Raw genomic sequence first — 12973 nt, 5'->3', positions numbered from 1 at the left:
AGAATTAAACTAATGAAAATTAATATCATGCCTCTTTCCTTTGAACAACCTCGTATTCTCAGCTGTAGCTGCTACTAATTCAAATAGATTTAGTAGACTTATTCTAACAGAATCAGACCACACTAAAATAACCAGACAAATACTGCGAGATGCATGTGAGTTACTATCTAGAGAAACCATTAGACTGAAATGCAATACTTCAACAGAATTAGTACAGTACAGGATTTAACTGTTCAGGATAACCTGCCATCTGTGTTTCAGTCCTTGTCTGGAAAAGTCCAGTTTAAATGCTTCCCCCATTCTTAGACTCTCCCACTGTCTAGCAATGCCAGATTTGCTGTTTGGAATTAGAGGAGGTTGAAAAAACTTGATTCACAGAAGCTGAAGGGCAATTTCAGTGCAATGACTTCAGGTACACGCGTAACCTGTATTCATCGAGAGGGGATCTTTCCATTTCTACTTCTTTTTTTCTTTTTATTTTGATTTGTGACTGACGTGATATTTGCCTAAGTCTGAAAGTTCTTAACTATTTAGAAATATGTGCTATCAATCATTAGATCTTAGAGGAGTCACACTCACCAGCAAAGACAGTACCATTGCTCTATTGTGACTAATGAGAAAGTTAAAGACAAAGTGGGAATAGAACCTGCGTACAGCAACATGATGTGCTTAAAGTGCACTGAAATTGTCCTTCAGTCTGTAAGTGAAGATTGCTCAGCTTTCTAGTTCTCAATGGAGCACTACTCTGTGTAGCGGAAAGGAGAAGGATGGAATGGGCTTTGAGATCTGACTTTTCTGGATGGCAGTTGAAACACATTAACAATGCAGTAATCCTAGTAAAGGATTTGAGGAAGAACTAGTTTTAACTAGCGGTAAAGCGGTCTGACTGCTTTGGACAAAATAGAGTAATAACGTTTTACTGTTATTTGTGTTTCTTTCCTGGATTTACTCACACTTATTTACAGAGTAACCGGCAAACTACACTTCTAGTAACTGAGCCGTCTCCTGCTACCTCAGGGTCCTCTCTATGGGGCAGCTCTAGGAACACACAAAACGCATTTTACGCTGGACCAAAGCCAAATCCGAAACAATGCTAGATTTGAAAGTCTCCTGACTAAACTGGCTCTGTTCCTTATCCTTTGTTTTGTGTGGGTGGGTGGTGGCTTAATCTAGCAACCAATAAAAGTGACATTGATGAGGCGCGCCGGGCTGAGCGGTGCTGCTACTTCCTTGCAAGTTAACCTCGGTTTTCGCTGAGCATGGTTGTGGCTGAGCTATCTTACTACATTTTAACTGAAGGAGAGAAATCGAGCGTATCTCCTGGCTATTGCATCAAACCATTTACACAGTGATACGTTTCTAAAGACTTAAAATCATGGGAAACCATTTAGGAACACAGGATTGGGAAGTGACATCCAGGCCTACTTGCGCAACTCATTAAACCCATCTCACGTTGACTACACTGCATCTTGATTTTCTGAATGAGGATAACACCGTAGTCACGCTGCACATGAGTATGGACAGGGCAGGCTGCCCCATCCAGCAAGCCGATGCAAAATGGTGGCTTTTCGGGAGGAATTTCTCCAGATATAGGGAAAGTACCAGAAGTAACTTGTGTTTGTATTGCAATATACAACTGCAGAGCAGTTCAAGGGGTCTCCAGTGATGTGCTGCTGGAGATAGGAGAACCTCAGTTACTGAAGGCTTCACTGGAAATCTGGTTTGAATTAATAGTCGTACCTTGCTGTTTCTTACTCAGAAACACTTCACAGCAAACTTCTATCACAGAACCCTCCTTGGGACATGACTTTAGGTGGGAGGAGTGAGGAATCTCGCTGCTTTGTTTCCCAGCAGGGAAGACTGTTACCACTGGTAACGTTTTCCTCCCCCTCTATGCCTTTGTATGGAGGCAAGGGAGATTTTATCACTTGCTTCTGTTACTACCAAACTGTAGAATAAAGCACTTGATTTGCATTTCATATACTATTTTCACAATGTATGAAGAATAATATTTGTGTTGAGCTGTTAAATATTGACAATAGTCCCACCCTATTTATCAAATACTGACAGCTGACCAAGCAAAGGAGTAAGAGTTATTTGGAAATTTGGATCTTCTTGAAGCTTTTAAATATATTTCTAGAAGTTGGAGGCTTTCCCAGTTCACACAGCTACTCTAATAGCTAGAAATAGTTTCTCCCCTCCTTATGCCAAGAACTCAATTAAGAAATATATAGCAGAAGGGAGGCACTTTTAAGAGAGCTGAGTTCTTTTAACAGTTCTGGACAGAAGGAGAAAAAAGGAAAAAAAAAAATCTTTGTTTGAAAACAATCAACATCAGCGAAAAGTCAGCCTGAATCAAAACCCTGAATTTGAAAATTTGGGGGCTTTGGGATTGAGATGGTGGGGCTGAACAAGAGTTTCGAACATCACAAATTCCAGCTCCTTTCTGACTGTGCCTTTGTTCAGCAGTGTTCTCTCCAAGACCTCGGCTCTGCTTTTGGGTGGAGTACTCACTTGGTACATTGTCAGTGCAAACAACACTGAACTTGTTTGAACACAGTGTGAACTCCTACTAAGAGTGAATTCCTAAAACCATGGATCTCTGACAGTACTGTTCTTTGAGAGCATCATTTTCCACCAATTCCCTGAGATTCAGCTACCATCAGCCAGAATAATTTTTTACTGAGTACTGCAAAAATAATAATACCGTGCAAAAATCATCTTCTTCCCTAACTATAACTGACCATAAGATACTAAGTATATTACCCTAGTGGAAAAAAACCTCAGTGAAGAAAGTGCTCTTGTTGTTCATTAGTAGTATCCATGCATGCAGCACATTTCAGTTTGCTATTAGTGCACATCCTCATTTTAAAAGTAAACAGTTTTCTTTAGGCTATCAGAAAGAAGGAGACTTCCATGGACTTAGGCTAAAACTTATATAAATCCAAAAAGACTAGAAACAAATCACCATTTGCTTCTTGGAAGTCAAGGTAGGTGGATAATGCAGAAAACCTGGACTGTAGTCTTGTTCTGCCACTGATTTACTATGTAAATGAATTTACACTCATCCTCCAGAATGCCGTTAATCCCGGTTGTGATGGGGATACGTCAAAGGAAACACATTTCTAAACCATAAAGATACTCACCAAGATAAAGCTGAGAATCTCTTAAAAAAGACCTCAACAGAATAGAAACATTCTTTCAGCTTTTTTTTCCACAGATCTCTCTTCTTATGAACTAAATCATTAATTATTGTACTCACATGCAGCCACAGACATCAAGAAACAAGATCCACTGTATTTCCATGTATAAAACCAGAAATTTAGCACACAGTTCCATAATACTTGAAAGATAAGATCTTTTTAATAGCAAATAGACTAATGCAGAAAAGACCAAAAACCTGTCCCTGCCTGTTTCAAACAATGAGATAATTTTAGTTCCAGACAAGCTATTTCCTAACATTATCTAAACTATAGCTCATAAAAGTTTATGGACTGGGCCTCCAAACAGAGAAAGAAAACAATGGATCTAAGTATCTTCACTAACAATAATCCCAGTTCAGTGGCACAAGGTTACTGATTATAGTGAAAGTATCTTATTTTACCCAGATCTACTAGTAGTTTATTCCTTTCTTTTTTTTTTCTTTTTTTTTTTATTTAAAATCACAGGAAGGAAGCAGAATTTGTCATGTACAGATTAAATGCCTCACCACACAGAATTTACAGATGGCATCCCCAGTCAATCTATGTGTTGGTGCTCATATGACAAATCTTTTCAGTGTAGCTACTCACGTGGGTAAGATCTGGCATTTGCTTTCAGCACAGGATATTAAGGTGTGAATAACAGGAGACAAGGAATATTAACTATGGAGACAAGAGAGTGCTGAGTTTGGAAATTTGCATTAAAATACCATTACAGTTTGGTAATAGACTTGCACAACTGCACTTTTTCATAACATTACTGTATTTAAATTTTATTAAGGGGGATAGCATGGGAGGCACCTCTCAACACCTGCTTTTTTTTTCCTGCCTTACTATTGGTGCATTTTGGTATTTCCACTTTTACCAAAAGTCAAGGAATGTCCAGGTCTGTATTTACTTACAGCACGTGCAGGCCCATTAACATAATAAGAAATCCCAAATCAAATGAAGAATATATGCTAAGTTCGGTAAGTAACTACTGTCTTGGGCGAGGTTATGCACTGACTTAGACCTCTGCAATATTCAATCTGAAGATATGAAGTTGGAGTCAAAGCTTCAGGTCTTCACTCTGCGGCTGCTTCAACAACACTGATTTCATGGAATCACAGAACAGTTGAAGCAACCTCTGGAGATCATCTGGTCCAGCCATCCCCTTGCTCAGAGCAGAGTCAACCAGACATTGCTCAGTGCCGTGTCCAGTCAGGTTTTGAATATCACTAAGGATGGAGACTCCACAACCCCTCTGAGCAGCCTGTTCCACTGCTTGATAACCCTCACAGTAAAAAAAAAATTTTCTCAAGTTTAAATAGAATTTTATTTATTTTCATCTGATCCTCCCCTACCAAGCATAAGTCTTCCTTGCTCCAGACTTTCCCACTGGCCTCAAGAACCTGAGGTTTCTGAGGACACACCTTACCAGTAAAGACCAAGGGTGAAGAAGGCATTGAGTATCTCAACCTCTTCCATATTGCTGTCACCAAGTCCCCTGCCCCATTCACCCAGTGGGCCACATTTTCCTTAGTCTTTCTTTTGTTGCCAATACACTTGTAGATGCCCTTCTTCTAGCTCTTCATGTCCCTTGTAAGATTTTGGCTTTCCTGACCATCCCCTCATGCTTGGACAGTGTCTCTGTATACCTCCTGTGTGATCTGACACTGCTTCCACTTCTTGCATGCATCTTTCTCATGCCTGAGCTTTGTCAGCAGCTCTTTGTTTATCTGTGCAGGCCTCCTGCCACCTTTGGTTTATTTTCTGCCTGTTTTAATAGACCATTCTCAAACTCAGAGGCCATCCTTGAAAAAAATAGTAGGATCTCGGTGACCCCTCTCTCAGGGACCATATCCAATAGGATCCCTGAACAGGCCACAGTCTGCTCTCCCAAAGCCCAGGCTTGTGATCTGACTATTCGTCTTGTTTCCTTTCAGAGCCTGATCCTCAGAATTATGTTCCTTAAAAGAAGGAAATAAAAAACCCCACAACCTGGATATCTCATGTGAAAGCTCTGAAATTAAACATAAGAAGTTAAGCCTCTCCTGATGGCAGTGCAACAGAAGAAAACCCAGACATTACTTAAGCCTATTCCATAGATACGAATTCTCTCCTCTTCCCCATGAGAATGGAGGTTGGGTATCATTAAGTTAGAAGAACTTGGGGAACCCTCGCCTTTCGCACTCTCCTTTTCAGTTCAGTTTTTCTTTTTCATTGGTGAAGCTTGTTCTTCAGCACGCTTCTCCATGCTCCTCTTCGGAGTATATGCTGTGTCTTCTTTGAGACAGACCCAGCAATTCAGCATAACCTCCAAGCCTGTTTTGCTTCACTCACTGTTTGCAAAACTACACATCTGTTATTCATCATTGTTAGGAGACAGGAAAGAAAAACATAGATTGATACTAAAGTGGTGCACCCACCCTTCTCCCTAAGGAAACCATCTTCCAAAGTCTTCCTCATCCCACGTGTCAGCTTGGAAGTTTTTAACTAGAAGACACTGCTCATTCCCTAGTATGGAGGAACTAAGTATTAGCTACTTGAGAAAATAATAATCTCTCAGAAGACCTATTTCTGAAACCATATTGAGTCCAACCATTTCAAACCGATGTCCTTGGGCCTTTTAAATTTGAATCTAGACACATTCTGAACTGTTACACATCCCCAATCTATGCTACTACTTTTGCCTCAGAACATGATCAAAGCTTATTCTTGTACAGCAGTAACACATAGGAGCCCCAAAAGGCCTGTGTTTTTCACTCTGTATAGACGTAATGTCATTTTCATTAATCAAAGCACATTATAATAATACACTCATACACAAAATGGTCAGAATCAGTGAGTCCCCTGGAACAGTTAATGACTGCAGACAGTGTGAGCTCCAGGGTAAGATGGTCAATACAACAGATCTACAGACCAAAAAGGATTTTCTGAGATTCCTCCCCTCCTGCCACGAACTTAAAGCATTATGCTCACACATTTCCCTAATACAGCAGAACTCCTGATAGCTTTTGGAAGTAATGGCAAAGCGCATGTATCTAAACTATGTTCAGAGATGAGATTTCAAATTTCTGTCTCCTTGAATCCTGATAAGAGAATTTTTGGTTGAATAATTGAGTTTTTAACCCACAAGCAGCTATGATACATGCTTGTCACTACAAGCAATGATTTATTGGCTCATTTTCTTTCATCATTGTGTGTGAAAGCATACGGGGCAACGCATTCTATAGAAGAGATTCAGGAGAACAGAAGAATTGCAACACAGTAGAAGTAGATATACTAGTGACAAACAAAAGCAAAAGCAGATGGCTCTGGACCTGGATTCCGGCACCAAAGCAGCAGTTTACAAGCTACCATGAAATTTTCAGCTTATTTCTGCATTTCTTCCCCCAAATTCTTTTTTTGAGAGAGAAACCCATCCCAAGTAGATTACAGGCTTCTATTTTAAACCAAGGGATTAAATTCTTACAGTAAAGACACAACCAATTCCAACAATGAAAAATAAATAATGTGTTTCTGTGCAATAAAGAGTTTAAATTTGTACAGGATGTAAACCAGCACATCTTTCTTCCAATGCAAATTGCTTTGAAATATTAGAGAATGGTAGAAATTTCAGTATCACTGAATTATGACCCCACATCATGTAAGAACATGCTTGCTCTCCTCTAGTCATAAAATAACCACTGGGTCCTTATTATGTGCATTACCTGTTCAGATCTGTTCTCTGGCCTCAGGCCTGCTGAAAACCATGCTATAAAACAAACCTTCTATTAAAACTTAGTCAGGAGACAAAGAGACAGGTCAGACTGGTCTAAGTATTATTTGATGAAGGAAAGGCCCTCCTAACTATTTGGACTTTATAGCTCTAGTTATTTTTCAACTGGAATCCATAAATGTTTATCGAGTCTTCCTATGATGTCCTTTGATCTCTTACATTTTTTATTTTTAAAAACACAGATAACATTCCTGTATCCATATTAGACAAATAAGTAGAGGAGACAAGACGGTGGTTTGAACTTTTGTTTGGATTTTCTCTCAGGATTTATAAACACCAAGGCAGTCCATCATTGGTTGCCAATGCAAAGATATTCAAGCTTATATAAAAACCCCATGCTGAGCTAGTGTATTTAATGCAAAGCAGACCTATTCTATATATATGAGACTCCCGATCAGTTTTGTTTGTTGTTTTAATTTTGTTTTTTTCTAAAGGCATTTACTGTTGTATTACTATCACCAAAGCCTCCGATATTGAATGGAATTTTTAAAGTGGATAAAATTGAAGGGAAATATGTCTAAATAAACAAGGCAGAGGTTGTCTTCTGGTGGGAAATTTCTTAATGTTGTGAAACAAACATTCATAAGAAAATTCAGCCCAAGAAAATCAGGCTTTAAACAAACAAAAGACAGTCGTGAAAATAATCTGCAGGTCAGAGGGCAACAAGCAAAGTGTGGTCAGGAAGGTGGTGGGACAGCGAGTGTCAGTGGGTCCCCACTCTCCAGAGTCTAAAAGCCCACCACAGTAATTTCACAGCCACGTGGAGCTGGCACAGCAGGAGCAGGGCGCTGCAGTGACACTGTGGGGTCCTGAGCAGCACAGGCTGATGCACTGAACCGCATCGCAGTTACAGTCCCGAAAGCCATCCTGCACGCTGCTCATCGCCTGGGTCACGGGCATCCTGCAGCAACACCTGCGAAATGCTCCTTGTGGCTTATGCATCCTGGTTTGGTCCTTTGCTTTAGCATGCAAGAAGGAGAAGCATTTATCGAACAGATATCTGATATAGTAGGGCTCAGGCTAAACATCTAGGCACTTGACATGCCATGGTGCAGTTAGGGCACTGTAGGAGGAAGAGCAACGTTGTTTTAAAAGCTCAGCTTCAGAAACAAACACAGTCATGTTATTACAAACATGCAACAAAGAGAGGAGTGTATTCATCCCCTCATCTCACATCTGTGCCCTGCAGGCAATGTTCTGACAGAAGTCTGTGAAACTTGTACTCGCAGCTATCTCAGACAGCTCCACCTACAGCTGTCTCAGCCCTGGCTCTCCCAGGGCCTGACACGGCGCCAGAAATGTGTACGTGATCTCCTGATGTTCCTACGCAGTACTAGCTTTGTTTAACTAGTAAGCATTTACAAACATACCATACAGGAAAGCAAGGTATACATGAAAACGGACTCGGGAGTTTTATTTGCATCTATTGTGTTCATTTGCGTACGCTGTGGAGGAGCACAGTGATCAACTCCTGAATCTCTCAGGGAAGGACTGTGCTGCTGCTCAGTCCTGAGGGAGCTCTAATCCAGCCCTATGTCCAGGCAGTTTGTGATACTTCTGCACTGCAGACGCTGCTGTGGCTTCAGCCCATGGACTGAGCTGATTAAATGTTAACCAAGGATTTTGTACATGTTTTACAGCCAAAACTGAGCTCCATGCTACTATGGTTACTGCATTACCTCCACCAGTTGCAGTATGGCTGGATGCTTTCCTTACAGGCTATCTGTCCTGTTGGCCACGCTCTCCTCCAGCATCAGCATCTTCTAGACCTTGAACATCCTAACCCATAACTGGCACAGTCCTGCTGTTTTCCACTGGCGCCGGATTCCTTGTCCCAGGGTCCATTCCTAATCCCACTCCTTTGAAGAACAGAAAGGGCCAGCTGAAGAGCTCAGCCAGACATCCTTTATTAAGGGAGCACGAGAGGCAGCAACTGCCAGGCTGGTCTATTGATGGCTGAACAATAGCTGGTTGGCCAAACCCAGCAGGAGGAATTCAAATTCAACTACCCACAAGCATCCTTACACGTTACACACATTTTAATAGATTGCAGGATACGTTGGCTATCTGGCTAAAAAGCATCTTTGCCTACACAAATCATTTTCTTGGCATATGCTTTTTGCTGCTTTTGCAGCTGGCTCGTCTTATGAGCAATCTATACATATTGTTAAGCTGAGCTACAGGTCCCTCCTTTTCAATAGCCTGTCAACATTAACATTGAGTAGCATCACACCGCACGACGCAGAGTACTTAAGGGATCTGCAGTAACTGACAGGTCCCCCATTGATTATCAAAGCTTTTACAAGTCTGCTTTTTACAATTCCATTTTTACAAAGTTTTTACAATTACTCTATGCCAAGGTCTACTGTAACCACTATTGCAGAGTTATGCAAAGGTACAAGAAGTGGCTGGTGAAGAGACACCAGAAAAAACTCATTTGGAAGAATACAACAATTTTAGCTTCATTACTGTTGACGGCTCAGAGCAGGAACAGTGCTATTACTGGTGGCTGGAGACATGCACTCATGAGCTTTTGCATAATCTGCACAAACAAGCAACCTCTCTTCATCCTCCTGTAGCAGAGTACCTATTTGAGTGAACCATGACAGTACTGAAAGGGACAACTTTTGTTGTCAGGGAACCAACTATCTTCAGATACCATGACAACTGCTTTAGTATTGGCAGGTCAACAGTTCTAGCCACGGTGGGGACTTGTTATGAATGTCGTTTACCTCAGCAATGTACCTGAAACAAACACCTGCCTCTCAGGGGATAGATTTTCAAACGAGAATGGAATTAGTGATGACTGCTACACGTCCTACCTCGGACCCTTTGAAGGAAGGAACAAGAAACTGCTTTCTCTGCAGGTTTTGGGGGAAAATCCCCATGGAAATCCCTGGGCACAGCCTCGTTAGAGTTTCACAGATCCTCACAGCCTGCCCAGTGAGGAGCCACTGAGAAAGCTCAGTTACTCGTGTAGCCATTGCAGAACCAGGGTTGTGCACTCTGACTGGTGCGGTCTAGCTCGGTTGAACTTGCTGCTGAAACTGCAGTTGCTTGTTCTAACCCGCCTCTAGCAAGCTCTAGTCTGTGCCACTGCTGCTCCCTATCCACACACCCTTCCCTGCCCTCTCCTTGGGAGCTGCAACGCACAAGCTCTCCTCTTCCCGCCGTTACTGCTCTCTGCTTGCTCAGGCTCAGTGTCCCCACTTCACCTTTCTCCTATATGGGAGAGCACAACCCTCGCCGGGCCCCTCCCTCCCGCCATCCGACACGCAAAAGAAAGGGCACCACCGTCCCTCCATTTCACGTGGGAAAACACGTATCAAACAGACCCAGGGAAAAAGCTGTTGGAGGCCAGCGTCACACACGCTGCCCGCACAGCGCAGCCTCCTCCATCTCTGCAAACGCATACATAGTCCTACGAAGGGGGCAGGTCGCAAAAAGCAATTAGCTTTCCAGCTGAATTTTGTAACTAGAAAGTGCCACCCCAAGCTATGGGGGGTCAGGGGTGCTACAGAAATTAAGTGACATATAACCCGTGTTCAAAACAGAGAGAGTTTCGTAACTACTAATGGGTGCCCTGTACCACACACCAAAATATCTCTCCCTCTTCCAGAACCTTAAAGCCGAGATTATTCCTTAAGTCTACTGGAAAAAAGGAAGAGTTCATTTGTGCGTTGGACTGAGCATGAATGGACTGATTTGCCCAATAAAAATATCAGTTCATATATTTCTCCTCATGTTTGTTAGTCTGAGCAGACAGAGTGCAGGTTTGCAGCTAGATGGAGGAATGCCTTTTAAAAATGTACTCTGAACACTTCATTAAAGATTTTTGGCACAGCTGAGGTTTCCTGTGTCCTGAACACTGAGCAGACAGTAAGTGCCTAAGCAAACAACGATGTTTTACTAAAGTCACAACTCTATACAAAGAAAAGCTCAGGAATAATATGGCCTAGCAGAGAAGTTAAGAGTCAGGGGAGACTGCTGAGCGGGTTTGGCTTGTTTGTTAACCTGCAAGTGATGTACAAGGCTTTGCTGCTAAACAGGTCATCCAAGGGTGGGTGGAAAAATATTAGTTTTTCCCTCATCTGCAGTTTTTGCAGGAAAGTTGACCGACTTGCCAAGCAGACAGCCCTAAATGATACATTATTTTTTGTACCCCAACTGAAAGCACTTACGCAAAAGAACTGCTACCTGGCTCTCCCCAGGGACAGTTAAATTAGTGCTACGGATTGGAGAGCTCCACAAGTTCTATACATAAACATTTAAGCACTGTGATTTATTACTAGTAGATAGCTCCACCACGTTAATGTTAATTTATCTTTCGTATTCCAAGAGCAGCAGCAGAACTATTCTCGGTATGACAACATTTACAACAGTTTATGCAGCCAGATTTACTGACTTAAGGCCATCACTTTGTATTCAGGCCTGTCATAGTCTTGCAGAGTCCCCTGGCACACGGCCCTCAGCCGGGTGGCAAGGAAGCGTAACACCTTGAGCAAAGCAGAGGCAGGGCGCACTGACTGGGAATATCCAAAGCCCAGATGAGGGGAAGGGGGAACAACTGATGAGACAGCAACAGACTTTTTCTTTCTGAGCTAAGCAATATGCAGGGCTTTAGAACACACTTCCAAAAAACAGAACAGCTAAGATATGAGCTAGGCCCCTCACTACAAGACAGACATTGAGGTGCTGGAGTGTGTCCAAAGAAGACCAATGAAGCTGATGAAGGGTCTAGAGCTTAAGTCTTATGAGGAGCGGCTGAGGGAACTGGGGCTGTTCAGCCTGGAGAAAAAGAGGCTGATGGGAGACCTTATCGCTCTCTACAGCTACCTGAAAGGAGGTTGTAGCAAGGTGGGGTTATGTCTCTTCTCCCAAGTACCAGGCAATAGGACAAGAGGAAACAGCCTCAAGTTGCGCCAGGGGAGGTTTAGATTGGATATTAGTAAAAATTTCTTCACCAAAAGGGTTGTCAAGCATTGGAACAGGCTGCCCAGGGAAGTGGTTGAGTCACCATCCCTGGAGGTATTTAAAAAAAAAAAGTGTAGGCATGGTGCTTAGGGACACGGTTTAGTGATGGAGTCGGCAGTGCAAGGTTAACAGTTGGAGTCAATGATCTTAAAGGTCTTTTCAAATCTAAATGATTCTATGATTCTGAGTGCAACTGAAGAGAGGACAAAATGACACAGATTTAACACAGGCAGAAACTATCCGGTAACCTGATCTCTTCCCTTGAGAGAACAACTTATGTTTTTTCTTTTAAACTAGGGAAATGTAGTAGATCTTGTCTATCTGGATTTTTGGTATAACACTTTAACTCATGGGGAATTAACTCTGTTGAAGGCAACATTGAGTAATACAAGAATTGTTAGGCAAGTAGCTGGTCAACATAAGGAGTTTTACAGTCAGATGCTGCACTCTCCCTCCCCTGTCTCTGCTGGTTTCCCACTCCCTCTAGTTCCTGGGTTGGGCTGCTGGCCAAGGACCAATCTGGCCTCTCCTGCATCCAGAAGAAATGTATATAATCAACTAACCATGACACAGTGGTAACAACTGGTCAAATAACTCAGTGCTGAGTTGCCTGAATGCATCCTCTGGAATGAAGGATTTCCTTCAAGTTTGTGTAACTACCTAGAAGTCATTTAATCAGAATCATGCCATGTATCCTCTTCCCCATACCATCAGCACTCTCTCCAGTACGTGCTGAAACTTTGTTAGAGCTGCTCTACATTTTATCCTTACAGTTTCTTTATTTTTGAGCTAATATTGTTTGATTTTAAAGAAGCCCAGAAAAAAAAAAAAACCTTCAAAGATTGCAGTGAACAGTCATTTTCCTGATCATTTTCCATCAGCTAAGGAGCATGAAGGGTGGAGTACCCCAAGAGAGCTCCTAGCCTGTCTTTGTATCTGCTTTTATCAGTTTTGATGGGTTAGGCTCCCTTTGCTTCTCTGCATTCCTGTAGGCATTAAAAAGTCTGAAATTGAGCTTGTGGCATTTCTCAGAGTTTCT

The 12973-nt window shown here is 42.1% G+C and overlaps 1 long non-coding RNA gene across 1 annotated transcript in view; it reads right to left on the bottom strand.

Annotated features, from left to right (window-relative positions):
- The window catches only part of LOC309677877, a 59927-nt gene that overhangs the window by 9294 nt on the left and 37660 nt on the right, over nt 1-12973 (bottom strand). The window lies entirely within an intron of this gene.

This window comes from Vanellus vanellus (genome assembly GCF_965231255.1).
Source record: "Vanellus vanellus genome assembly, chromosome: 14".
Classification (NCBI taxonomy): domain Eukaryota; kingdom Metazoa; phylum Chordata; class Aves; order Charadriiformes; family Charadriidae; genus Vanellus; species Vanellus vanellus.
The sequence above is the reverse complement of the archived record's forward strand: the minus strand, read 5'-3'. Positions and strand labels throughout refer to the sequence as shown.